At 48.3% G+C, this 26,288-nt stretch overlaps 1 protein-coding gene across 12 annotated transcripts in view; it reads left to right on the top strand.

Annotated features, from left to right (window-relative positions):
- VDR (vitamin D receptor) overlaps window positions 1-26,288 on the top strand; it is a 105,715-nt gene that overhangs the window by 32,265 nt on the left and 47,162 nt on the right. For 2 of the 12 annotated variants that reach the window (XM_065524109.2, XM_065524111.2), the window contains exons 1-4: window positions 9,858-9,897; window positions 11,048-11,145; window positions 13,134-13,210; window positions 14,866-14,987. The exons of 2 other annotated variants lie outside the window; for them this stretch is intronic. The gene's annotated coding sequence lies outside the window, so the exon portion shown is untranslated. Of the gene's footprint in view, window positions 1-7,834; window positions 7,992-9,857; window positions 9,898-11,047; window positions 11,146-13,133; window positions 13,211-14,865; window positions 14,988-26,288 lie in introns of those variants that run through there. 8 more of the 12 variants (XM_074006738.1, XM_074006734.1, XM_045365129.3 and 5 more) reach the window with 5 other exon arrangements.

The raw sequence follows: 26,288 nt of genomic DNA, 5'->3' as shown, positions 1-26,288 counted from the left end.
GTACTGGAAACTGGGATGTTGACCTCTTACCTGAGCAGGTCCAAGTCATAGACTCATTGACCATCAGCTCTCCATGGCCCTTAAGCTCCACCACTCAACAGACGAGGATCCTGCTGATGAATAAGGAGCAGAGGTAAAGGAGGTGAATGGGGGAGCAGAGGGAGGATGGAAGAGGGCTCTAAGAGGGAGAACTTGGCTTGTCTGCATAGAGCAGAAGGATGGGGAGAGGGAGTTAAAAGGGTAAAATGGTCAACTGAGGTGAGGCCCGTGAAGAAGGGATGAAAACTCTCTTCATCACGTTCTTTGGCCTCTTCAACACATTCTTTCTGGACTTGGTAGTGGCCACTCAGAGTTCTGCCTGCTGAGGTTCCAGGAACCCCAACTGAGGGGCAGCTCTCCTGGAAATAGGGGTTGATGGGAGGTCTATGGTGGTGGCCAGGTGAAGAATTGAAAGGCTCCTCTCCTAATGACCCAAAAGTGGCCAACACACCCTCTCCTGCAGATACCATGGCCAGGAGAGCCTGTCCTGTTTGTATGTCTGGTTTAATCTGATCAAAGACCTGTGGCATTAGACCCTCGGTAATCCCAGACCCAGAGCACCATTTGAATTCTACTTGGATCTTGTCTTAGACTCTACTTAAATAAGCTAGGTAGGTCAAAGAATTTAGCTTCTCAGCCTTCAGTTTCTTCAGCTGTCCTGAAAAGGATCTTGACCACCAAATAGTGTATGGAGCCCTTGTTACACATACAGCACTGTCTTAGGCACTGGTGGATACAAAGACACAGTGCTCACCCTAAAGGAGCTTCTGACCCAGCTGTCGCTATGCCATCCATCACCCAGGGGTCATCTTTGCAGGGGACGGCCCAGCTCCTCATGCTGCCCCTGTGGGGAGGGTCACTCTGAACATCACTTTCCCCATTCTGTAAAATGAGAGGAATAAAATTCCTCTCCACATTGTAGAGTCAGTCTCTCGAGAATACTTCATAGACTAGATTATTTTAAGTGAGCTTTTAATGGAACTATCACACACAGAGAGAAAAGTGCACAAATGCTAAGTGTAGAACACGGTGGTGAATTATCATAAAGTCAACACATGTAGGTGTCCACTACAGCTCAACAAATGGAACATGGTAGAATGTGACCACTGCTGTGGAATCCCCCTCCTATTCTCTCCTAGTCATTATCTCTGGCCTCCTTCCCAGAAGTAAGCACTCTTCTGGCTTCTAACCCCAGAGATTCAGAGACTAGATTTTAAACCGAACAACCTGTAAAATAATATGAGTTGGTAGATGCCAAGCAGGGCACTGTCACAGAGAATTGTGATTCTAATTTCCTGAGATCCACTTTATTCTGGGGCTGCAGATCCACGGCAGATGTTTCTGGGAGCACTTTGGGAAGTTGTGAGGCATCCTCCCAAATAATTTGAGCATCTATTGCAAGAGCCGGAAGGCCAGACTGCAGCGTGGGGAGTTAATCCAGGTGTATGGCATTGTGGATATCAGCATCCTGCCTTCCACGATAATCCACAAATGCTACCTGGATCTGCTCACGCCACCAGGGCATCGTCAGGCCCTCCTCACATCCTTGGTGTGCTCATTAGCTTGCTGCATGGAGCTGCTTAAAGAATTGATGTACCTTTTGGTGGAAGTGGACAATAGAAGTGTAGACGTCTTCACTATGATAGGTGTAAGCTGCAGCAAACTGGCCAGCAAACTGGCTCTGGTACCAAACAGAAGGACTCCTGGAGCTGCCTGAGAGGGGCCTTCTTAAGAAGGAAGCAGCCTGGACCTTTGCTAACTGCATTGATCCTAGCAGCCTCCTCACGTGATTTTTAAAGTACCAATTGCCGCTTATAAATGGCTTTCAAAAAGCAATCTGAATACAATCTTTAGTTGAAAGAAAACACAATTTTTCTGCAGTACAAACCACACTTCACATATCCTCAAGCCTTCACCTTCATCTTTGCCCTCAAAAAGGGACTATAAATCCCATGCATAACCCAGGCGTGGTGGCTCATGCTGGTAATCCCAGGACTTTGGGAGGCCAAAGCAGGTAGATTGCTTGAGCCCAGGAGTTCGAGACCAGCCTGTGCAACATAGTGAGACTCTATCTCTCTAAACAACAACAAAAACACCATTCACCTTTTGTAATCAAGAGATAAGGCCCCCAAAGGACAGAGTTCTTCCTGGATATGGAATACAGTTGGCATAAAGCACAAAACATTATCTTAAATGCTTTACTCTAAAAATTTCAAATACTCCTGACTGGGTAGCCCTGGTGCAAACAGCTCCCACTGTTGGGTCTGACTCTGTGCCCCCACACAGCAATGGGCAACCCAGATCTCAGAGAGTTTGCAGACCTCCTGAGATACACAGTAGCTATGCCCTTGGCAATTCTTTCCAGTTAATTCTCTTCTAGATCTTGTGAGATGGATTTGCCTCCCTTTTCCTACTTATCAAAAGAGGAAGTGGCCTGTTGGAGGCAATCAGTAAAGGCTTCATGATGCCAATATCTCATAAGACCCTAGGGTCTGGAGGTCACCGGTTCTCTCAGCTGATCAGAGCCGCCCACCTCAAGTCAAGGACCTCCAAGAAATTAGGCTACGTCTGAAATATTTTGGGCAAAGGGCAAAAATAAATTGGGTCTGTGTATCAGAGGCAAAGCCATTTTAAGAATAGGTGACAGTATAGCAGATAGACCTACAGTTATTTAAAAACATCACAGTCAGGCCAAGCACTCCCTTTCCTTTTACCTCTCATATCCCCTTCCTTTGCTCCCTCCTTCCACCCTAATCAGAGAGATGTGAAGTAATATATTGTTGAAACTCCAGGGGCCATGACAGTTTTAAGGGGCTTTGCTAATTATTACGTAGAATACTTACTATGCACCAGGCACAGTGCTAAAGGCTTTATATAGGCTATTTCACTTAATCTCTTCAACAACCTTATGAAGTCAGCAACTCTATGACTATTTTTATCCCCATTTTACTGATGGCAAAACTGATGTTCAGAGAGATCAAATAATTTGCCCAACATCATTCAACCAATCAGAAGCAGTCCAAGCCCAAGCTCTTTACCACTACACTATAAACTTGACTTGCTGCCCCCACTCTCCCTGTAGTTTAAATCCCTGGAGCCTTGCAGAAATGTGATAGGGAAGGCTGGGTGTGGTGTCTCACACCTGTAATCCCAGCACTTTGGGAGGCCGAGGCAGGTGGATCATTTGATGTCAGGAGTTTGAGATCAGCCTGGCCAACATGATGAAACTCCATCTCTACTAAAAATACAAAAAAAAAAAAAAAAAAAATTACCTGGGTGTGGTGGCACATGTCTGTAATCCCAGCTACTAGGGGAGGCTGAGGCAGGAGAATCGCCTGAACCTGGAGACAGAAGTTGTAGTGAGCTGAGATCATGCCACCGCGCTCCAGCCTGGGCAACAGAACGAGACTCTGTCTCAAAAAAAAAAAAAAAAAAAAAAAAAAAAAACGGTGGACAGAGACATTGTCAGGTACATGGAGATTACCAATCCAATTCCTTTCTATTTCAAATGTAGGGATATTTCAAACCCAAGTGTAGATAGGCCCAGCTAAACACAAGGCCCCTAGCCAGACTATACTAAATACAGAAGCTACAGCTCCTAGAGTGAGACTTTCCAGAGAGGAAGAGAATGCAATGTGGTGTCTCTGAGCCAGTCTGTCTAGTTCTTGTTCCTAAGATGAATGTTTCCATGGAATTGAAGCCACTCATTACTGTTGATGATGAATCTCACCCTGTGTAGTGTGACTTCAGATATTAACTAATGATAGTACTTTGAAAATAATATTCATATATGGGATCACATTTTTTTTTGCAATAGGGTTTTTAAATTAAAAACATTTACAGACAACTTCTTGGCTGTTGGACACATGGATGATAACAAAGCAACACACCACCACTATCATGCAGTCCAGAGCAAATCCAGCTGGAAGTGGAGGTGGGCACCCGAAACAACAGTTTTAACAATGGCAACATTTTTAACGACACAGGACAATGAGGCAAACACAACCAAAAGGGCAGCCATGCTTGGTAGTACGTTTGTCTCAGGCCAGAGGTCAAAGGCAAAGGAGAAGGGCTGTCAACAGCCACATCTTTCTGGAGTTGGGGCCCCAGGGGAGAGTTGTTTAACGCATTCCTGGGCTGCTTACGGAATGTCCTTCCTGTTCTTCTGGAGAAACAAGCAGGCATGCCCAAGATGAGGCTTGTGGGGCTTCTGCTCATTGCTGTGAAGGAGGTCATTGCCCAATCGTCTTCCCCGAAAACTTTCCTCTGGGGATGGGGAGCTTCTTTCAAAAATAATCAGCTTTTCTCTACTGACCTATTCAACTGCAATGTGACACTAACTCCATTTTCACCTGCTCCCAAGATACGGACTCCCATGCCATGGAGCCCCTCCATTTATCTCCACCCCTGGGGTCCTCCACAAGACACTCTTCCCCAGAAGAGCAGAATAAGAATTCCCCAAAGGCATTGGGAATGAGGCTTGCTTCATCTCCCTACAAGAGTAATCTTGGTGGTTGCAAAACCCACAGCCATAGTTAATCATAGATGGGAAAGGACCCTGAGCCTCTAGTCTATTTTGCTGGTCTCTATGGTTGGGGTTGGGGCTTGGAGAAGAGTCATCATTGTTTGCTTGGATTTGGACAGGAGCCCAGCAAATACCTAGGAGCCTGGGAGAGAGTTCTGAGCTGTGTTTGGTTGGAGGTGCAGGTGGGAGTTTAAACCTTTCTCTGTTCGGCCTCTAGGGCTCTACTTTACCATGCCAGCAGACACTGTGTGCGGGCCAGCAGGCTGGCAGCCTGGGGCTCGAAGATGTGGGAGCAGGTGGGAAAGACAAATGCCAAAAGCCCCGAGGAAGAAGACATGAGCTGGGCTACTGGGAATGGAGCCCTGGAGCCAGATGGATTTGGAGTGAATAACTGGCGGTGCCCCACTCTTTCTAGGGCAGGCTGGGTCTGTGTGCATTCATTTCTCATGGCATTGCACAGGACTCCTTGGAGCTGCTCTGTTCTGTTCTGTTCTGGAGCAGTCAAGATTTCTGAGGTGCCATAGGCATCTTGAGGCTAAATGAACTCCCCAAACCTGGAAAATACTTGAGAGTGGTAATATATCAGTTGAGTAAAGGCCACAAAAGCAAACATTGGGTGGATACATTCTGCCTCAGTGACCTAACCCTGACCATATACTCTTGGAGGTAGAATCACCAGAATCATCATGTATCCCCTGCAGGGTTCTGAGGGTGCTACATGTAAGCCATTGATGGTTTCTCAAATGTATTTCTGTGAATTTTGTGTTCCAGGCTCTAAATGAGGGGGTCCTATGGTGAGAGGGACTTGTTCTGCCATTCAGAAAGGCAAGATTCCATCAATTCCCTGGATGGAGTCTTCTGTCGGTTGGCTACTCAAACAATAAAGTCAGCCTAGCCCATGATCTAGGGCAGGAATTTTTTTTTTTTTTTTTTTTTCAGATAAGGTCTCACTCTGCTGCCCAGGCCTCAAGCATAGTGGCATGATCATAGCTCACTGCAGCCTCGACCTCCCAGGCTCAAGCGATCCTCCCACTTCAGCCTCTCAAGCAGCTTGGACTACAAGCACACACCACCACGCCTGGATAATTTTTAAAGTTTTTGTAGAGATAGGGTCTCACTATGTTGCTCAGGCTGGTCTCAAACTCCTGGCGTCAAAGTAATCCTTCCACCTCAACCTCCTAAAGTACCGGGATTACAGGCCTGAACCACTGTGCAGGGTAGGATTTTTAATACTATATTTTGGGTCACAACCCATTAATGCGTGGTGAAGTAAATTTGGTGGGTCCCAAAAGGAAGGAAGGAAGGAAGGAAGGAAGGAAGGAAGGAAGGAAGGAAGGAAGGAGGGAGGGAGGGAGGGAGGGAGGGAGGGAGGGAGGGAGGGAGGGAGGGAAGGAAGGAAGGAAGGAAGAGGAATGAAAGAGGGAAAGAGGGAGGGAGGAAGGAAGGAAAAGAGGATAGAGAAAATAATAGAAAACATTGTAGAACATCTTTTGTAGCAGGAAACTTATATATATTCCTGAGTAAACTAGGTCACAATAAAAACCTATTCTTATTATGGGTTGCAGTTAAAAATTTGAAAACACTGTCCTGGGAAGACCCCTTGATTTGCTTTCATTGCTACAGCTTCTTACATTTATTCATCCTATTTTTACCATCTGGAACATAAATAAGGAGAGTCATCCTTGATCCTTTTCGTCTTAACAAGGGTTAGGAAATATAAAAGAATTAATCTTTCTGAATTTAATGTGTGTTTTTTAAAAATCTCTAAAACAAGGGAACAAACTGAGAAGATGGCCTGGTCCCTTCTGTCTTTCTAACTCCATGCCCATGTCTCTCAGAATGTTCTCTGGGTGTTTACTGAAGAGAGGCTTCCCTTCAGTCCCACTGTGCCCATAACCATAAAATATTTAAGGGGGGAAAATGGCCCTAAAAAGGGAAAAACAAACAGTTAGATGGGAGTGTTCCAGAGAGCGCTCAAAGGGCACATTTTTACCTGCAGAGCAGTCTTTAGGCAGCTCAAAAAACTTCTGTCCATGGGGACAGGGTCTCTGGGAGCCTCACAGGGACAAAGTGACCCACTCAAGCTCTGACACAACAGCAAGAGGTGCAGAGAGCATCCGCCAGCCTCGAGGACAGTGGCCAGGCTGCAGAAAAGGGAAGCCCAGAGATGAGGACAAGCTGCAGTCCTATGGCCTGACTGTAGCCACAACTGCCCAGGCCATCCCCAGGTACCTAGAGCCTGGCAGAGAGGTCAAGAGACCAGGCCCTGCCTTTCTTTGGAGTCTGTGGAATGAAATGCACAGGAATGAAATGAATGAAATGAAATCCTCAGCCTAGCGCCTCTGGAATCTTTCCATCAAAGTCAGATGCACCTGGAAGGACTCTTTTGTTTTTACACAGATTTTTGAGTCTATAGCACTATAGCAGGGTATCTAGCACACCACCAGACTTGGCTAATATTAGCCAAGCAAGTGCTTACTAGATATTCCCTGATGTAATTTGGCAGAGATGAGTACTGACAAAAAACAATCTGTACATCCCAATAAAGACCACTACCCATCCCAGGGATAAGTGAGAATATGAGAAATGTTAACTTCAGGGAAAAGAAAAATTAACGTCTTCTGCACAGGTTCTGGTACGTGGTTTATAGAGAAGTCAAGATAGAGGAATTTAAAACTATTAACTCTGTAGTGCAGGAATGGTGCTTGTCATCAAGGCATCAAGAGAACATGGTGTGGGACAGCAACCTCCCTTTCCAGTTGTATACCTGGCTAGGGAGAAGTAGGGTCCAGAGACAATTATGGATTACAACAGAACACAGGAGAAGTGAATCTCATATGATCTTGCTTTTCTACTTTCACAAAATAACCTTCCTTCTAAGAACAAAACAGGCAAAAAAAATCTATCTTTGTTCAATGTAAATACCAGATGGTTCATTATCAGGTGCAGAATCATGCAATATAGACAATGCATCGCTACAAAGACCAGAGAATTGACAGTTCCTTTCAGCCTAGAGATGTTGGAAAAGCCTGATGGAACAGGCACGACCTGAAAGAGGAGAGGATCTGGAGAGGTGGATGAGAGAGAACAGTTAAGGTATTGGGGGAATATGAGAAGAGCATGGTTAGAGACAAGGTGATGGGGCTGATGACGGCATGTGCTGGGGACCGTGATGACATCTATAATCTTGCCAATCTGCCAAACACAGAACCTCTGAGTTCTCCAACTCTGTGAAAAGTGCATGCACGGAAACATTTTTTTGTTTTTTAGAGGCAGCATGAAACAGTGGGATATGCAGAGAGAAGACCTGGGTCCAGTAGCTCTGATACTCCTCAGCTGTACAAACCTTGACAACTCTGCACATCAGTTGTACAATAGAACATTATTTTTTACTCTTCATGTCTGAAAAGGCTGTGATAAAGATCAAGTAAGATATTCCAAAGAATTCTTTTTATACTATAAAGCAGTTTACACATATGAATTACAAGTACCTCTCCTCCAACAAAGAGCTGTGAAAAAAGACTAACTGTCAATTACTATGGAATACTTAGTAAGCATCCACCATCTTTTGATAAGGTTTATTTGCAAGATGTCAGACCAATCAAGCACCACAAAAGTGACTTCTGAGTGCTCAACCTCTTTCAGAGGCTCATGGGACTTCCAGAGAATGTCCCAAGGTATTAGCAGTTGGAAATTTCCTCTTATGCTTTTCTTCCCACAAGAATCACCACTAGCTTTCCCACGATGCTTTGGGCAAGGGAATTCTTCCTATTACTTTCATTACGGGTAGAGAATCCATCCATCAGACTGGCAGGACCTCTAAAGGGGCACTTCATCTGTTTCTCAGAATAAATGGTCCATTCCCAAGTTCAGTCAAAGACTGTGCCTCTCTTCTGTCTTTTGTTTAAGTCTTCTCAGAAAGTTTCCATGATACCTCCATAATGAACTGTTTCAGCGCTTAACAAACTTCACTGTTGGAGGTTCTTCCTTCTGTTTAATCTCAGTCTATTTCTTTTAACCCCATTATTGAGTTGTGAGGGGCTGGTTATCATGTAGTCCAGCATGGCTGTCTCAGAAATGGTTCAGAGACCATTGCACCGGCAGATTTGCTGGGCTCTAGCACTAGTCCTTCATTGATTAGCTGAGTCATGTTGGGCATATTACTCAACCTTTCTATGCCTCAATTTTCCACCCTTTCATCTTGTCCCTCTGAGCCACGGTTTCCTCCTCTGTAAGAGGCGAATAGCAATATCCTCCCTGGCTAAAAGAGGTCATCCACTGCTGGATGATTTTGTGGGCATTTCTATTCCAGAAGATTATGTTGTAATTGCTATTTATTTATACACTCTCCCACTGCACAGCGAGTTCTTAGAAAAGGGAACCCCAGCTTTTTCAGCTCTCCTCTAGTAGCTAGAGCTGTGCCTATCACGTAGTCAAGGGAAGCAGAGAATGACTTTTAGCCAAAATTTTCTGTGGTGAATTTTCCACAGTCATCCACAATTCCAGGTCTCAGGACGTACTCTTTATCTTTTCCCTTCACGCCGATGCCATGGGGAGGAAGGGGGAACTGGGGACCAGGGACCAGGGAAGCTGAGACTCAGCTCCCTTGGGTGAGATTCGCGACAGACCGGGAACGTGGTAAGCCGCGGTCGCTACCAAGGTAATATCGGGTGGGAGCGATGATGCAACTCCGGTTTCCACTTCGGCCCCTAGGGGTCTTTTACCCTAATCTGTGGGAGCAGGCTGAGCTTCCTGGCGTTCTGCAGCAGTAACAGGATAGCGAGCGGAGCCCGGGATTTCCCACCCGTGCGGAGCTAGCCGCCGGTGCCAGTTGGCAGGCACCCCCCAGCGTCCCGCGGACGACGAAGTCCTGGCCGGGTCAGCCCAGGAGGAGGGGACGCACCTGGCCCAGGCGTCCGCAGCAGGCTGGGTAGAACCACGGCAGGAAGGGTGGGGGGCTGCATCCCCGATTAACGCAGGCTGAAGCGGGAATCCGCACCTATAAACATCGACAACTCTGTCCCACAGAGGGCAGAAGCGTGCCTTGCACTATGGACGACAGTCGATGAAAGTTTCACGAGGTAGAGTCTCTAAGGCTACAGCGTGCCCTGTAGGGTGGTTGATTCCAAGTCAAGATGGTTGCAGCGCCAACCGAGCTCCTGGCAGGAGAAGACTGGACCTGTGGGCGGGGCGGAGGGCCGGGCCGGGGCCGGGGCGGGGCCTGATCGAGAGGCGGGGCCAGGTGCTGGGCTGTCTCTGCTTGTCAAAAGGCGGCAGCCGAGCCGTGGGCGCCGGGAGCGCGGAACAGCTTGTCCAACCCGCGGCCGGACCAGGTGCGGACCCGGGAGCAGCGGGGAAGGGGGTTTCAGGATAGGGACTCGGTGTCGGGGCGTCGGGGATACCGGGGCCTGAGATCCCGGGTGCGAGCATTAGAGTCTAAGTCCCAGCGGTAAACTTGGCGACTGAGGTCGGGGCTGTCGTGCCATGAGGCTGGGACACTAAGGGGCACTGAGGTTTGAGAAAGGTGAAGTTCGTGCCAGGCTGGCGAGGGGAGCGGCGACATCCTCGGTGCTTAGGCAGCTTAAAGGAGAAATGCTCCGCTAGCACAGTGCTCAGCACTTGGGCAACAAGAAGCATTTGTTTCCTTCCTCTGTCCGGGCGCCTTGGCATGGAGTGGAGGAATAAGAAAAGGAGCGATTGGCTGTCGATGGTGTTCAAAACTGCTGGAGTGGAGGGCGTGTAGCCTTATTTATTTTCTTACAGGACCCAGGTATGGTCCACCTGTGATGGTGGAGTTGGGTCTTTTAAGTAATTTTTTTTTTTTAACTTTTCTTTGAACTACCAATGAGTTTAGACCTAATTGGCCCTAGTTTTTCAGGACAGCCTGTCAATAGATGTTCAGAGGAACTCAGGGGCAAGCATTTAAATGAGGAAGAGGCTCAAGGAGTAGTTTCTGTTTGGAAAGTGAGGTGCCCTGCATCTGTGGTGGTGGTGAGGAAGATTCAGAAGTATCTAGGAGGGAACAGCCTGTGATCTCCAGGGCCAGTGGACAACTGCCCCTCCTCTTCACCCAGGGACCAGAGTCTGAGACCCAGCCCGGGCTGGGGGAGCCTTGGGTCTCCAAGTCCAGGCCCTTCTCGCAGCTCCTCCTCCTCCTCCTCCTCCTCCTCCTCCTCCTCTTGTTCCTCCTCCTTCTCTGTGCGTGCGGTGAGTGAGTCAGCCTCCTGTCTGGGCTCAGTTGAAGCCAAAGGGGCCAGAGCCCAGGCAAGCAGTTGGGCAGGCATTTTCTGAGCATTGCAGAAACTCCTGGGCAGAGTTTGGCTCTGCTCCAACTACCTACTGGAAGGTGGTCTTCCTCATGGGCAGGGGCTCAGATACCCAACACAGTAGTGGTTATGGAATGGCTATGGCATGATTCTAGCAGGAGGTGACTGTGAAGGGATGGTGGCTTTATGATAAATCTACGTCTCATCTTTCTCCTAGGATCAGGAGGTACATCCCAGCACTGCAGGCTTTTCCAGCCCTTCATTCCATTTCTGCCTAGTGGTCTCATTAGCGGCCTGTCTCTGCTAGTGAAAGGGGTGAGCAAAAGAAATCGGGAAAGTCTGGGGCCAGAGAAGTCATGGTGTTGGCAAAGAAGGCTTTAACCCAGGCTGGGGATTGGGGGTGGTTTGCTGAGGTAGAGATGGGTTATCTGAACACTGGAGCCTGAATTCTATGAACTGAGAGTGTTGTGTGTTGAGAGACCTTCTGCCGTCCCTTCCCTGTCCAAGTGCTGGAGGGAACTGTGGGTCTTTCTGAAACAGTTTCAGGACTGGCATGCAGCCAGACCAGGAGGTAGTAAGACTGTACATTTCTCCCTGGCTTTTGTTTTGGGTGCTAGAAATCGTTGAGCAGAAGTAGCCCTCCCTGCAGAGTTCATGGCCCCCACTCAGTAGCCTCTCTGGACCCATTTGAGAAGAGTCCTGGGAGGCCAGTCCGGCTGTGGGGCTGACTCAAACTGCAAAAAGCTGGGGAATTCACAGTCTGTGCTCTGGCTGGGTCCCATGGCTTCGGGTTTGGCTGGTCCTGATCAGCTGTGACTTGGACCCTTACCAAGCTAAAGGAGGAACTAGAAAATGGGGTAAGAAAGGAGGGAAAAAAATGAGAGTTAGAAAGCCTTTCCAACCCTTTGCTCCTCTTCAGCAGAGGCCATCAGACTTTGTTTGTACAAACATTATGGAAGGTCGGGTGCTGTTTGGGGTGCCCTGATAATTTACGTTTATGATTTCTAAGTAGTATCACCTATTTGACCTCAGAACTGATCTCTTTTGTAACTAAGTCCCAGAGGAAACTCCAAGAGGACCTCCTGGACCCCTACACTCTACCCCCAGAACAGATAGCAGGTGTCCAAAGCCCAGGCTGTGAATGGAGAAAGGCCTGGGGCCGAGTGGGCTGCATCAGGTGGCTACTACATCAGGTGGTTATCTAAGACAGGAGAGGGAGTTCCCATTGTTTGATTCCTTACCCCACATCCTAAGGAGGCACCACTGTCCTGGCTGGGATGGGCATCTGGAATCTCTGCTAGAAACTCGCTGTTGCCTCTGTAGCAGTCAGGTCCTAGAAGCCAGAGAGCCAGAGACAGGAGGACCACCTAGATGACATTTGGTGTGTTGCTGAATAAAGAATTACAGCGCTCCAGCTTCCATTTTTTCCTGCTACAATTCTGTTTTGGATGCAGGTAGAGGAAAGTAAGGAATTGACCAGATTTGATTAAGAGCCTCTTGTGTGCCCAGCATGACTCCAGGCCCTCTGAGGGATGGCAGAAAGCAGAACCCACCAGACTAGGCCCCTGACTCCAAGACAATTTGAACCCCAGTGTGGGAAGCAGTTCTCAGGCTCCCCTTCCACTATTGTCCAGTTCTGAGAGGATCCAGCTCGGCTGAAGCCAGCCTGGCTGCCACTCTGGGTCACCAAGGCCTCGCTTGTTCTGCTTCCCTCTGATTTGTCCCTAACCTTTTCCTGTGTCAGTGCCCTCCTGGATATGCTAGAAAGAGGTCCTGAGTAATGTATCTTGCAAACTGGGATACTTATGAGAGTGAAAGGGGATGCCATGCATGGTTATACCAGGACAATGGACATAAACCCAAACTCTCCAGGGAAAAATGGAATATTAATCATCCTGGTGATCATCACTCCAAACTCAGCAGAGGTCACAGCAGTGATGAGGGGATGATGAGGTTGGGGGAGGCTTAATGCTCAAGGGAAAGCAGGGGTAGCTTAATTCTGAGGACAGACCCCAACACCCTAGACTGCTCCCTGGTGTTATCAGCCAATTCTCGTCTTTTCCCTGAGGGCAGCACTGCTCGCAGCCACCCTGTCCTGAGACCCAGCCCACCACTCGTGTGACTTCCCTTCACCCTTGACTTGTGACTGGCCTCACCTTCGGTTTTCCTGCCCCACCCCGACCTCAGACAGGGAGAGGAAGGTCTGCCAGCTCCTCTTCAGCTTCCCCTGGGGAAACTGGGGTTCATAGTGGAGCCAAGACTGGGCCTCACGTTTCCTCTTCCTTCTTCCTCCATATCTGCAGCCTCCTTGTTTTGCTCATCCAGCTTCCCAGACCTCTCGGGACCACACTATCCCACAGAAAGTCTGGCTGTAAAGCAGGTAAGCAGCCAGGAAGGCAAGGGTAGGCAAACCATGCCCACTGTGATAAAGGACATAGGTCGCCTGTAATCAGGTTCCGGGGAAACGATAAGCAAAGTGGAGGCCAAAGCCAGGGAGAAGCTGCGTTGCAGGAGACATTGTCAGTTCCCCAGGACGCTAGAGTTTGCCTCTTTGGTCTGGTCTGACTATTGGGGAAATGGTCCAGGGTGGGGACAGGTTGTTCTTGCTCAATTCAAGTGACAGGCATTGATGGCAGTGCCTGTATCCTGCTGTGGCGACATGTGGAAGAGAAACTGTCCTGCCTTCTGGGTCCTGGGTCCTCATGGCCCAGGTGCAAAGGATAGGCTCCCCAGAGGTCCAACCTGTGGGTGATCGGGCATAGGAGTGGAGGGAGCAGAGCCACCACGATGACTCTCAGTTACTCTGCCAGGAAGGAAGTCATTCTCATTGTCAACAAATGAAAAGGGCAAGTGAAGATCTCTTGGGAAGTCATGTCTTTGAAGTGACTTGTGGGGAAGGGAGGTGGTGAGACCCCCACCCCAAGGCTGGCTGGGGGAGGATGGGGGTGTCTCATCGACAAATAGCAGGAGTGGAAGTCAGTACTCTGTGAGTCGGAATGTGTGTCATGCTTTTGCAAACCTGCCCTGCAGGTCCTGTGCCAAGGAATAGACTAAGCAGTGTTCCCAGAACCAGATGCCATACAAAGTCCTCATTCTGCACAGGGGAGAGTCCTGGTCCTGAGCAGGGTGTGGGCAGCTGCAACCCGCGGGAAAGTGTAGTCTGGGCAGACTCGGTGGTTGGTTCCTGAGAAACTGCTGCCTCTCACTGGCCTTCTGATGACAACCTGAAGCTTGGAAGTGTTACGCAAGGTGGGACATTCCAGGCACTGTGGAATACCCATGAGGCCCAAGGCTTTGCTGATGACACATCCAGTGTGTGCCATCTGCTGGTGCTGGAGTTGTAGCTTCAGCTACTTACTAAGCAATCACTTGGTAACAGGTGCTGTGCTACGTGCCTCCCAGACCTATCACTAGGTCTTGTGAGGTAGGAACAAGTTATGTTCTCTTTACAAATGAGGAAATGGAGTCTCCGTGAGGTTAGTCAACATGCCAAGCTGTCATAGCCTGTGAGGAGGAAAGCCAGGACTCCCTCTCAGGTTTGCAGAAGCCCACGCTCTTAACCTGCATGGAACTCTCCCGCCTCTGCCTTCATGGGATGGCCACAGGGCACTAGTGCCCTGTCTTGCACATTATAGGCCTGCAATAAATGTTTGTGAGCTGCGGGGTTAGATGTACTAACTAGTTTGAACAAGTTGACCTGAGAGCAAGCTTGGACTGCCCAAAGGTTACTCTGGGGACAGTGGCCTCTCAGAAGGAGGCTCCCTCTGCCAGCACTTTTAGATCTTGGTGCCTCTCTGGCAGTCTCGGTCACCTTACTTAGGTTAAGAATAGCAAACAAGAACCCAAGGGAGGTAGGACTGTGCAGAGAAATTGTATGGAATCAAATATGACTCTAATAGTCTGGAAGGCAAATAGGAAACAATCTTTCAAACAAGCCTCTTTATGGAAAACCTACTATGTGCTGATTGTCCCACTGGCCAATGGGGAGCTATTCTCACTTTGCCTACCTTTTCCCTCTCCTGGCTATCCCTTAAGGACTCTTGAACCTAGCCCAGCTGGAAGGAGAAACGGACTCTAGCCTCCTCTGATAGCCTCATGCCAGGCCCCGTGCTGATTGCTTTACTTGTCTCCTTCAATCCTCATAGCTTCTCTCTGGGGTAAGTACAGTTATCCTCTCCAGCAGGCATAGTGGGGAAACCAAGGTCTAAAGAGATATAGTCACCTGCCCAGGGCTGCAAGTCAGCCTGTAACCACTGCTTCACACGGCTTGCCAGCCCTGGACCTGGCCATACAGACTGCTCTGTCAGAGCCTGGAGACAGAGGTCACAGGAAGAGAAAATGCTCAGCCTGCCCCACCCCCTGTGGGTCCCAGGGTTCCTTGGTAGATAACTAAAATTTTAGGTAGTGCTGTTAGAAGCTAGCAGCCTGGCAGAACAGGAGAAACCCAGGGTCTGAGTTAGACTCTTAGGTTCAAATCTTGGCATGATCACTTTGTAGCCTGTGACCTTGGGCAAGTTTCTTAATATCCCCAAATCTCAGTGTCCTTACCTGTAAATCGGGTATAATAATAGCTCCCTTGTAGGGCTGTGTGAGGATTAGGTGATGTAAGTCAAGTGCCTGGCACACAGTAGGCCCTTGAAAGGCATGTGTATTCAGTACCCATGGGCCAAGAGCCTACTGTGTGCCGGGTACTACTCAAGACACTGGGAATTTACAAGTGGGGAAAAAAAGACTCTTGCACTTCTTTTCAAAATTTCTAGACCAGAAGCCTGTCCTTGTGAGGCCCATTTAGAACTCAGGAATGGCTGTCCTGGCACCTGATTAAACTCAGATTTGGCAAATTGATTTCTCTGTCATTTGTTAGCTGATGAGCTTGTAAAAGTTACTTAGCTTCTCTGCAACTTGGGTTCTTCAATTCTTTTTTGTTCATTTTAAAAACTGTGATATATCATATACACAAGATTATATGTTTATGTATATATTAAAGAATCCTATACCCTGAACCTACCACCCAAGTTAAGAGTGGAGCATTCGCAGCACCTTAAAAGCCCCCTCTGCCTCTCCCCATTTGCGTTCCCCCTCCTTACTCCCCAACCCAAAGTGAATTTCGGTTCATTGTCTCCTTGCTTTCTTTGTAAGTTATCATTTATGCATGTTTTACAAAACACTATATTGTTTCATTTTACATGGCTTTGGAGTTCACATACATGTGTATTCTCTGTGATGCACTTCTTTGAGTCAATATGAGTTTTCTGAGGTTCATCCATATCGATGCACACCACTGCAGTTCATTAGTTTGCACTGCTGTATAGTATTCCATTGGAAAAATACACCACGATTTGTACATCCTCCTCTCACTGATGGACATTTGGGTTGTTTCCAGTTGAGCTATTACGATAGGACAGTACTGCTAGGGGTGTACATGTTATACTTGTCTTCTGGTGCATGAGAAACTCACAAGAATTTCTGTAGGGCACATACCTAGGGTTGGAATTGCTGCCTCCCATGGAATTCTATGTTCAGCATTGCTATAGGGTGCCAAACAGCTTTCCATAGTGGTTGTTCCAAAAAACACTTTCAGCAGTGGTTGAAAGTTTCCATTGTTCTCCATCCTTTCCAACACTTGATATAGGCTTCATTTCTAAAATGAAAAGGTTGTATTAGATGAGTTTCTACAGTTATAATGATTAGCTATAACAGTTGTATTATTCATGACCTAGGGACCCAATTTCTGGCTCACGTGTGTGCCTGTCTGCTGCAGTGTGCACAGGCGACCACATACATGCCACAGCCTGACTCTAAGAGCTCTGTGCTGGGCCTCTATGTACAGTTGAAGCCCTTCCTCTCTGGGCTTCCATCAGCAGTGCTTGAGGTATCCCATGGTTCTACATCCTCCCCAACACTTGGTGGTCTCCTCGGTTCAACCAAGAGCCTGGTGTCAGCAGTGAGCCAATACTATGTGCTCAATTAATACCTACTGAATTGCATTTTCATAAGTGGATTAGGAGGAATATATATTTTGAGAAAAGGACATGGAAGTGTAAGAACCATGAGTCTGGCTAGCTAATCAAAGCACACAGGGCTGGGGCAGTGATGGATTCACATCTGTCCTGGGCTTCTTGATCATTTAAGGGCTCCAGTGAGATGGGGTGAACTTTAGTAATCTCTACTGGCCATCTCTTCAGAGTCTGGCCTTGTTCTTTGGCCTTTTGACTTGTTTAACCTGAGAAGCAAGGGGTAGCTGGAGGGTTGGGGTGGAGGCAATAGAGGCGATGCCATGGGAAAAGGAGCCAAATGCCCGTAGAGAGTCCCTTTCCCTTTGAAGGTCGAATACCCTGCTGGGGCTACTGGGGAAAAGTGTTGACCACACTCACCATCCTGGTAGCCACATAAACAGCCAGATACTCACCACCCAGCCACCCATAGGACAAAGGAATGTGGCTGGCTGGACAGTTGCATGGGCCACCCCAGCCCTCAACTTTGTAATTACCTATCCAGTCTGTGCCTGTCAGCTCCAGGCAGGCAGGCAGGTGCTTCTGGCCTGGGCCTCGCCTTGGCTCCCAGACCTGTGCTGGGATCAGGGACAGGGTTCTACCTTCTTCAGTCATCCCTCCACCCCAGCTCCACCCAGTGTCTCTTTCTATACCAACCTTTGGCCTTTGTGGTTACCATATTATGTAATAGCTGACAATCGTAATAACCAATGGTTATGATAACTCACTATGCTCCAGGTACTATGTTCAGTGCTTTTCATGCATTTTCTCATTTATGCCTCTCAATAATCCTGTGAGGCTGGTAATATTATACCCATTTTACAGAAGAGGAAACCAAGGTTCACAGAGATTAAGAGGCTAAATTCCTTGCCCGAAAACATTGAACTACTAAATCAGAACCAGAATTTAAATTCAGGCTTAAGTCCAGAATGCATGTTCTCTTCCTCACTTGCGCATTGCCTTTCCTGCAGTGTCCTGGTCATTCAGCTCAGTCTTCCCTCCTCTCCTTCCTGTCTAGGAGGGCTGGAAAAAACGCAGCAGGTGGTACGAGGGTGAATGGGGCAGTTCCAGTCTGGTCAGGGAGATGCTGGAAAACACCTTCGGGGCAGAGTTCTTTGTTCCAAACAGCTCTGAATTTCCAGACTTCTGCCAGGGGCAGGAAGTGACTTCTGCCCAGCCTCTTTGGCAAGCACACCCATATCTTGGGTGCCATGATGTTAAGAAGTGGGGGAGGGGCTGCCTCAGGTAAAATTCCATTATAATGAACTCCATTTGAGACCTGACCGGCTTTGTTGAAATCACGTGCACAGTCTGGGAAACTGGAAATGGAGTGGAATTAATTCGAGGTTGGGTGTCCTTTAGCGAAGCCCCCCGAAAGGTTTGGAGCCTAGAAGGAGAAAAGAATCAGATCCACCCCCAGGTCCTCCTGAATGCCAAGCTCCTGTGTGGTCCTGGGCAGGGCTTGTGGGGAGAGCTCTGTGCGTAACTCCACCTGTCAGTGCTGTGAGTGTGCCATCGTCCATTCCCCCCACTCTACTGCGAGCCCCAGGAACAGGTCTGAATCCTATCTCTGAAGTGCCCCTGCTCCACACAATAACTAACATGTCACGGATATACTCACTAGATGGTTTTTGTCTGTAGACCGGGTCCCTGAGCAAGAAAGGAGGGTTGAAGGGCAAATTGTTTTGTGTTGTTAAATCATCTTCAAACACTGGGCTGCAACTCAGATGGATTCTCCTTAAGTCATTACAGCAATTGTGCGCAATAATAAGCACTAACGTTTACTGAGCAGGTACTACGTGCCAGGCACTGTACTGAGCACTTGACGTGATTATCTCATGGACTTCTCACAGACTATGCAGTAGGTGGTGTTATTTTTCTCATTTCACAGGTGAGGAAGCAGAGGCTTAGAGAGTGCATTTCATTGGTTCTGGTTGCACAGCTAGTGGTAGGGAGAATCCAGCATTGGGCACACCCAGGCCAGCTGCCTCCAGAGCCTGCACTTCCAACCGTGAGCTCCGCTGTCACTGTGGGCTGGTCACGGGGCCAGGGCCAGGTGGGTCATGAGCGAGGCTGGAGGGATGCAGACCCTATGAGATGGACTGGAGGACACATGCTGGTTGATAGGAACAGCCCCTTTTGGCCCAGCAGGCTTCCAGCAGGAGCTTCGGCCTGGTGTGGTCAGATTACCCAACTTTTTCATAGAAAGCTGGACATTCAGAATTTTTTTTCAAAAATGTAACCTCTTGATTTATAAAACATTGACAGCCAATTAAAAAAATGTGTAATCACTGTTGGTGATGGGGGAGGATGGGTGGCAAACAGCACACATCACAGTCGGGTCTGCCCTGCGGGCTCCACTGCATCCTCTGGTAGTTTCTTTTCACAGGTGACTGTTACACAGTGGGATGGGAAAAACTCTGTTCATGTAGAATTCCTTACTAATGTACTAGAAGGTACCCCTCCCAGCGTGTGATAATAGCTTTATAATACAGAGTGTTTCTTCCTTGTGAGTTAGAAAGAAACCTTTCCGAATAAGACATTCCAAGAATACATTCCCCTCCTCTCCTTTCTCCCCTCCTCCTTCTCTGCCTCCCAAACTCTGTCTTCTCAGGAAGGTATTTCCCTGTAGGTATTAGAAGAAAAGCTGTGTGAGAAAAAATCAAAAGGAAACTAACAGAGGATAAAGTCTTAAGGCAAAAAATAAAAAATAAAAAAATAAAAAGTAGAAAGTTTGGGGGTGGGCTTGGTAGACAATGAATGAATGGATCATGCTCCATGCAATCGTTCACGGTGTTTTTTCACAGCCTTCCCCTTTTTACCTGAATTTATTCCTCCTCCTTTCCTATTCTTAAATACCTGGAAAAATAATAGTAAGGCAATAGCTAATATTTTTATAGAGTGTAATTTTACAGTGTAACAATTTTTATAACATATTTAAAATATTTATCTCAGCTGACACAAGAGTCTTATAGAACCTCCTTTTGGAGGCTTGGTAAAGTAGCAGTGTTTTCCTCTTCTTCCTTGCATTCTGTAAGAGCTGTAGCCATGGAGGATGGAAACCCCTGACTCCTGTGGGCCTTCCCTATCCTGCCACCCTCATGCCCCATGTGGATCCACAGGTGGAGGCAGGTGTGGCAGGCAGTTACCTCTATAAAATCTGGTGCCAGCAAGAGTGCGGGAGTGTACGTGGGAAGGGCCCTAAATGGATAGTGGCCCTAGTTAGTGACCCGAGGCCAGCCTCCCCTGCCCCACTGTGCCTGTCACTCTGAGCTATGTTCCGAAAGCTGGGCAGAAAATAGCTCACTGGGGGAATTATTTTCATCTCTGTTAAAATTCAATCCTGGGCTACAGACCAGCCTAGCTACAGAGTTATTTTTCAGGTCAGGGGGAATTCTGGGAAAAGTAAGGGCGGGGGAGTGAAGGGAAGCAGTGGGCATCTCCCCCCGGGACGGAGATGGACCTTGGCCACTGACGTCCTCCCTAGGATGCTACCTGTCTGCAGCTCACCTGGCAGCAACTCCAACTGACCTAGTGGGGCCCAGCCCAGTCAGAGGAAATGGGGTTTCACCCACAAGTCCTTTAATTGAAACTAGGTTCTGAGTAACATCAAATTCCTTCTTGAGGGGTGTTTGCTCTGCCAGAAAGAGTGTTGAGTGCAGGGAGTGGAACTTCTGCCAGCTGGTTCAGAGGCCCGGTGAGCAGCAGGCCGGGCTCAGGGCAACTCGGGGGCTGCAGAGAGCTGACCACCTGGAGGGAAAGAAGTTGCTCCTCTAGGGAAAGAGGTTGTTCCTCTAGGGACCCTGAGTTTAGCTCCTTCGCTGTCCTGGGGCAGCATTTATGGAAAGTACTCTGTGGTTTAAATCTGTTCTGTCTTTGCCCCCTGGCTACCAAAGAAAAACAAAGAAGAGGGAGATGACCAATGGGTAGGGCTGGGGAAGGGGAATCCTAACTTGGTTAGGGTTCAAGGGTTAGAACAGAGGCAGCTGTTTCCTACCACTTTGTGGCCCTGGGGAAGAATACTCCAGACAGATTCTGATATTTGATCTGAAACATCGAACCAAGAGGATTATCTTCAATTATAGCTCTGAGGGTAAGACAAGGCTTGTGTCATGTTGGCCAGCAGTGAATTTGGACAGCCAGACTCAGGATATGGACTGGCATGTGCCTATCTGCATATCAGATGTTCCACACCCGTCGGTGGTGCGTGTTTTCTGTGAGCATCATGTATTTTGCCTGATGCCCTTCCTTAGACAAATTCCTGGCAACGAGCAATTAACCTTGTTGACCAGAACAGAGTGGGCTGAGTGGATTGGTGGAGGCAGGTTTGAGGATCCTGCAGCTGTGGGCAACTCACCTCTCTCTGTGCCCATCAACCATATCTGGCCACCCTGGACAGACTGAGGAATTAAGTAAGGATTGCACTGGTGATATGGCAGCTGAGTTGTTCACTAACCTTCCTTCCATCTGCCCTTATTGAATCATTTGTTCTTTCTTTTGATTTTCTCCCACAAAACCCTTTTTTTTTTTTTTTTTTCTATTCAGCTAGGCTGAATTTTTCAGGTCTCTCTCCTTTACCTCTCCCTTCTAGCTCAACTACTGATGGTCCTATTCTTCTCAGGGTTAAGGATCTCCCTGAAGGGCTATGGGGGACAGTGGCTTTGTGTGTACCCTGGCTGGGACTTCAGCTGTGCCGCAGAAGAGGCCTATGCATGGCTAACCTCTCAATGAAACAATGAGAGAGGCCCTGTTGTTATTTTCTTCACAACCCTCCAGGTGGATTCAGGTTGGAATGGGGATCTGAATGGGGTCTGAAAGTCTTCAGTTTCAATAAATCATGGCAATAATTTAAAATGCCTGATATTCAAGACTCACTGGGTTTAACTTGAAGAAGCAGAGAAAAGAGTGGAATGTACTTCCTACAGGCCTTTGACATGAGCGTGGTCAGCTGGGGCGTTTCTTCCTGGCGCCCTCTCCCTCTCTCCAGGCATATTGAATGAGTTTCTCTGTCCCAAACATGTTCTTTCCCTTTCGTTCTCAGCCTTTGCATGTGCAGTATCCTCTGCCTGGAGTGCTCCTTACGCCTCTTACCACTACCACATTAAACTCCTCTGCTTCTTCCTGTCTCCGTGGAGAGGTTGAGAGGGGACCGCCTCCAAAGAGCCTTCTCTTCTCTTCTCTCACTAAGATGAGGCAGAGGCTTTCGCATATGCTCCCTTTAGACCTGGCACTTACCTGGATTGTAGGACGTGTCGTACTGAATTGGACGTTCCTGTTTGTCCCCCATCCCCACCCCCTAATCCGCAGTAGACTGTAAGCTCCCAGAAGACAGGGTCTATGTCTTGCTCACCACTGCGTCTCTCACTTCCAGTACAGGCCTTTCCGTGTGGCCGGCACTTAAACATAGGCAGCGTCCCCATCAGAGATAAGGCAGCAGAGGCCAGCACAGGCCAAGAAGAAATGCTGCCACATCCCATCCCTGGCCCTCCAGGGGTGTCCCCAAGAGGGACCCTACCCAGAAGGATGGCCAGAAGCCTGACCAAACCGCTCTAGAGAAGCTCTTTAGGGGGAGTCATTCAGATCAGAAATGGAGGAGCGGCCGATGTCACCTTGGGGTGCCTGCTGCTGCCCTTGAAAGTGAGTGGGAACTTCCCACATGGCCCAGGTCCCGAGAAGCTGCATGAACGCTGTACGGGGGAAGTGTCCACCCCTCCCTAATAACCCAGAAGTTGGAGAGGATATGTTTGGGCAAATCAGCCCTGTACGGGACCGGAGCTGCCTGGTGGAGAGTTAACCCAGCCCTGCCCATCTCAGAGGACCCTGAGGATCCTTTCCTGATTCTGACACAGGCTTCAGAATCTATCCTAGGATAAGTGAATGGCCTTCCCAGGCCTTTAAGAGCTGGGGCAGCCAGGAGTCCAGGCCCACTGAGCCAGAGCCCACCCCATGTCTAGGTGAAGTGGAATGGTGGGGCCATTCTTCTGCCAGGGCTTCCACAGTTCTCGCTGCCAGCTCCTGACTCCAGCCCCTCGGCACCCACCTCAGCCTTCTCCTGAGTTCTGCTTTCTGCTGCAGGTGGTGGTGGGTGGAAATGGGTGGTGGTAGTGCCGCTGCCCTGGTAACAGTCAGAGGGGCATCCTGGAGGTAGTCAAGCTTCAGGTCCCACTACAGTGATAACAGATGCAGGTACAGGACCAGCACTTGATAATGGGGGAGGTGGGGCACGGAGGTGACACTGGGTGAGAAGCGACAGGAAGGACGATGGGTATAAGGGTTGGTAATCAGTGACAACTTGGGAGCCACAGGCTTTATCTTTTACTTGGAGGAAAAGTCTAGATTTGTACCTCAGCTTCTCTGATGGTTAGGGGAGAGATTAGAACAACTCACATCTCCTCACCCCAAGAAGTTTTGGAAGAGTTTTAGAAGCCACAGACAGTGGGTGGGGTGGTCAGTTTTTTTCCCAGCTCAGCAAAATTGTGGCTTTCTGGGCAATGTTTGTTTGGGGTGGAGCTTTTGGGACTGAGAAGCAGGCATCCTGCCCTTCACAGCACCTCTATGGGGCCTGAAGATCTTCTCATTTTCCTGGATTCTCCAGTGATTATACTAAAGCCAGGTACAGTTCCAATAAAGTTAACATATAAAGCTTATGGTGTGCCAGGCACCCTTCTGAGGGCTACTCAGAGATCAGCTCATTTGATCCCACACAAGACCTGAGACTCAGGTATTATCATGTCCCTATTTGTAGATGAGGAGACAGGAATGGGCTCTGGGGGCATCTGAACAGTGGTCAGGTGGCCAGGGGCATAGGCTGGCCCAGGTAGCTGGACAAAGGCAAGGGGTCTGATCCCAAGGATCCCAAATATCTCGGAGCTGGTAGGACCTGGGGTTTGGATACTGACCTTTGATACAATGCAGGAAGAGTCTGAGTGATTCAGAGATCATGTTGGTCCCAGAAGGAAAATAAGGAGAATAAGCCTGGCCACCTGGATAGGGGTAGGTGGTTGGGCCTCAGAGAGGTTTGCCTGAGCAAGAGTGGCTCAGGTCTGGGCAGGCTACTGTCCCCAGGAGCACCCTCCCTGCCCGTCGGGTCCCTCTGCCCCTCCCTCCTGCACATGTCACACTGACCACATCTGTAGACATCTTGAGTTGTAGCTGCAGATGGGGACCAGTGGCTTCCATTTTCATTTTAGCCATTTTGTCTCCTGCACCCTCTCCCTTCATACAGTCTAGTCAGAATAGCACTTCTAGGGCACAGGTTCTCAGTCCAAGCTGTGGGAAAGCTCCCCTTATCCAAGAGAGTTTAAAAGTAGTGACTTGGGTTTTTGCGAGTGCTTTGTTTAGTAAGGACTTGTGGGGAGGAACCCTGCTAAGCCATAACCAATGAGGAGAAGCAAGACAGCCTGTCTGCCCCCAGGAGCCGGTCCTTTGCTCTTCTGCAGTCAGGTCACTGACTGGACGCTCTGGTCATTCCAGTGGAAGAAGAATGTAACCTGCATGGTAATGTGACAACTGTTTCCTCCCTGACCCCAAAGGAGCTGGCTCTAGAAGGTTGGGATCAGTCCTGAATATACTTTATGTGTTAGATTTACATATATATATATATATATATATATATATATATAAAATACAAAACAATAACCCTTCCAGGGTTTCTCGTGGCAGTTGAAATAGTCCCACATGTGGTCATCAGAAAATAAGCCATTCCTCATACCAATATGGGGTAAGCTCCTTGACCTCTGAGGGGCAGGAGTGCTTCCTGCTGTGTGTTTTAGAATCCCTCCCTGCTCTGTTTCGTGGCAGTGAAATGCCTCGTGGCCCTGTCTAAGTGTGTCTTTCACGGATTTTTGAATCATGTTCTAGTTGCTTGGACCTGCCACATGGGCCCAGTGTTCATTTGAGCATAACTGTACTAAATCCTTTTTCCAGATCAGCATAATAAAGGAGTGATGTACAATTTAAAAAAAAAAAAAAAAAAAAGAGTGGTTCAGGCCTATGTGGACTCAGGCTGAGGGTCCCAGCATTAAGACAGATGCTTAGCCTGGAGGGACGCACGCAGCCACACTGGAAGCTGGGCTTGGGAATGGCTTGGAAGCAGCCCTCTTCTGCTGTCTTGAGTTGCTTTTTTGTTTTTGCTTTTATTTTTAGAGAAAATCCCATTTAGCTATCAGCTGCACTAACACTAGCAGTAGTTCGGGTCTCCCCAAAGAAGGGCTGGACCTATTCTCTCTCTTTGGGTCTGCCCAGTTTCTATTTCTTGGTCTTTAAGTCACTGAACAAATAGCCTCCTTGTCTCATGAACTTTTCCCTGTAGCAGATATCCTTGGGAAGTACTCCCATGCTAGTGTCCCAGGAAAATTCACTCAGAGTAGAGAAAGCTCAGGCCAGGCATATCCCACTTCCCTCTAAAGTACTCTCTGTCTTGAGTCCTTGTTCATGTCTCTGGCCATGGGAGCTGAAGCCAGGAGCTGGAGTTGGTCAGGGAGGAGCACGTAGGTGATCCTAGCGACTTTTTTGTTTCTCTGTGTTGATTGGAAGGATGTAGTCAGTGCTGGTGGTCCTGCTGCAGTCTGCATCAGGCCTCCTACAGGGAACTCTCAGCCCCAAAGGGAGAGTACACACCTGTTTCCATGGCCCATTCCTACCCCACACCACACTCTCGCCCTGAAGCTACTCAGGCAGGTGATTGGGGCTCCTGGACTAAGCCAGGCTGGAGATGAGAAAGTACACTTCCTTACTGTGTGGCCTTGGATATGTCACTTCCTCTCTGATTACCTCAGAGGAGACTGAGAAGAGACTGAGGCCATCAGAGAGGAAGTGACATGTCCAAGGCCACACAGTAAGGGAGTGTACTTCTCTTCTCTTGTTTTTATTGACTTTCTTAGAATTTTTTCTTTTTATTTGTAGTTGACACATAATAATTGTACATATGGAATACAGAGTGATATTTCAATATGGGTACACAATGTGCAGTGATCAAATCAGGGCAATTCGCTTATCTATTACCCCAAACATTTATCATTTCTTTGTGTTGTGAACATTCAAAATCCTCTGTCCTAGCTTTTGGGGAATATAAGGTAAATTATAGTTAACCACAGTCACCCTGCAGTGTTGCAGAAAACCAGAATCTATTCTTCCTGTCCAGCTTTAATTTTGTATTTGTTAACCAACCTCTCCCCATTTTCTCCTCCATGCTACCCTTCCCAGCCTCTAAATACCCATGGTTCTACTTGTGTGGCCTCCATTTCTTCAGCTATAAAACCAGAGAGATTGGACTGTAGCTTCTAAATGGGCCAGTCCCCTATGCGTCACCGGCCACTCTCCAGCATAGCCTGCCTGTTACCTGGAGAGCAGTAATCAGCCCAGAAATCTTGTTGACAAAGCTGAGGGCAGAGTTTCCACTGGAAAAAAGCAGCTTGCGGGAAAAATTGTTGATAAGAAGTGGAAATCTATCTAAGTAAGCCGTGT

The sequence above is a fragment of the Macaca fascicularis genome, chromosome 11 (assembly GCF_037993035.2).
Source record: "Macaca fascicularis isolate 582-1 chromosome 11, T2T-MFA8v1.1".
NCBI lineage: Eukaryota > Metazoa > Chordata > Mammalia > Primates > Cercopithecidae > Macaca > Macaca fascicularis.
This window is presented reverse-complemented; position numbering and strand designations above follow the sequence as displayed.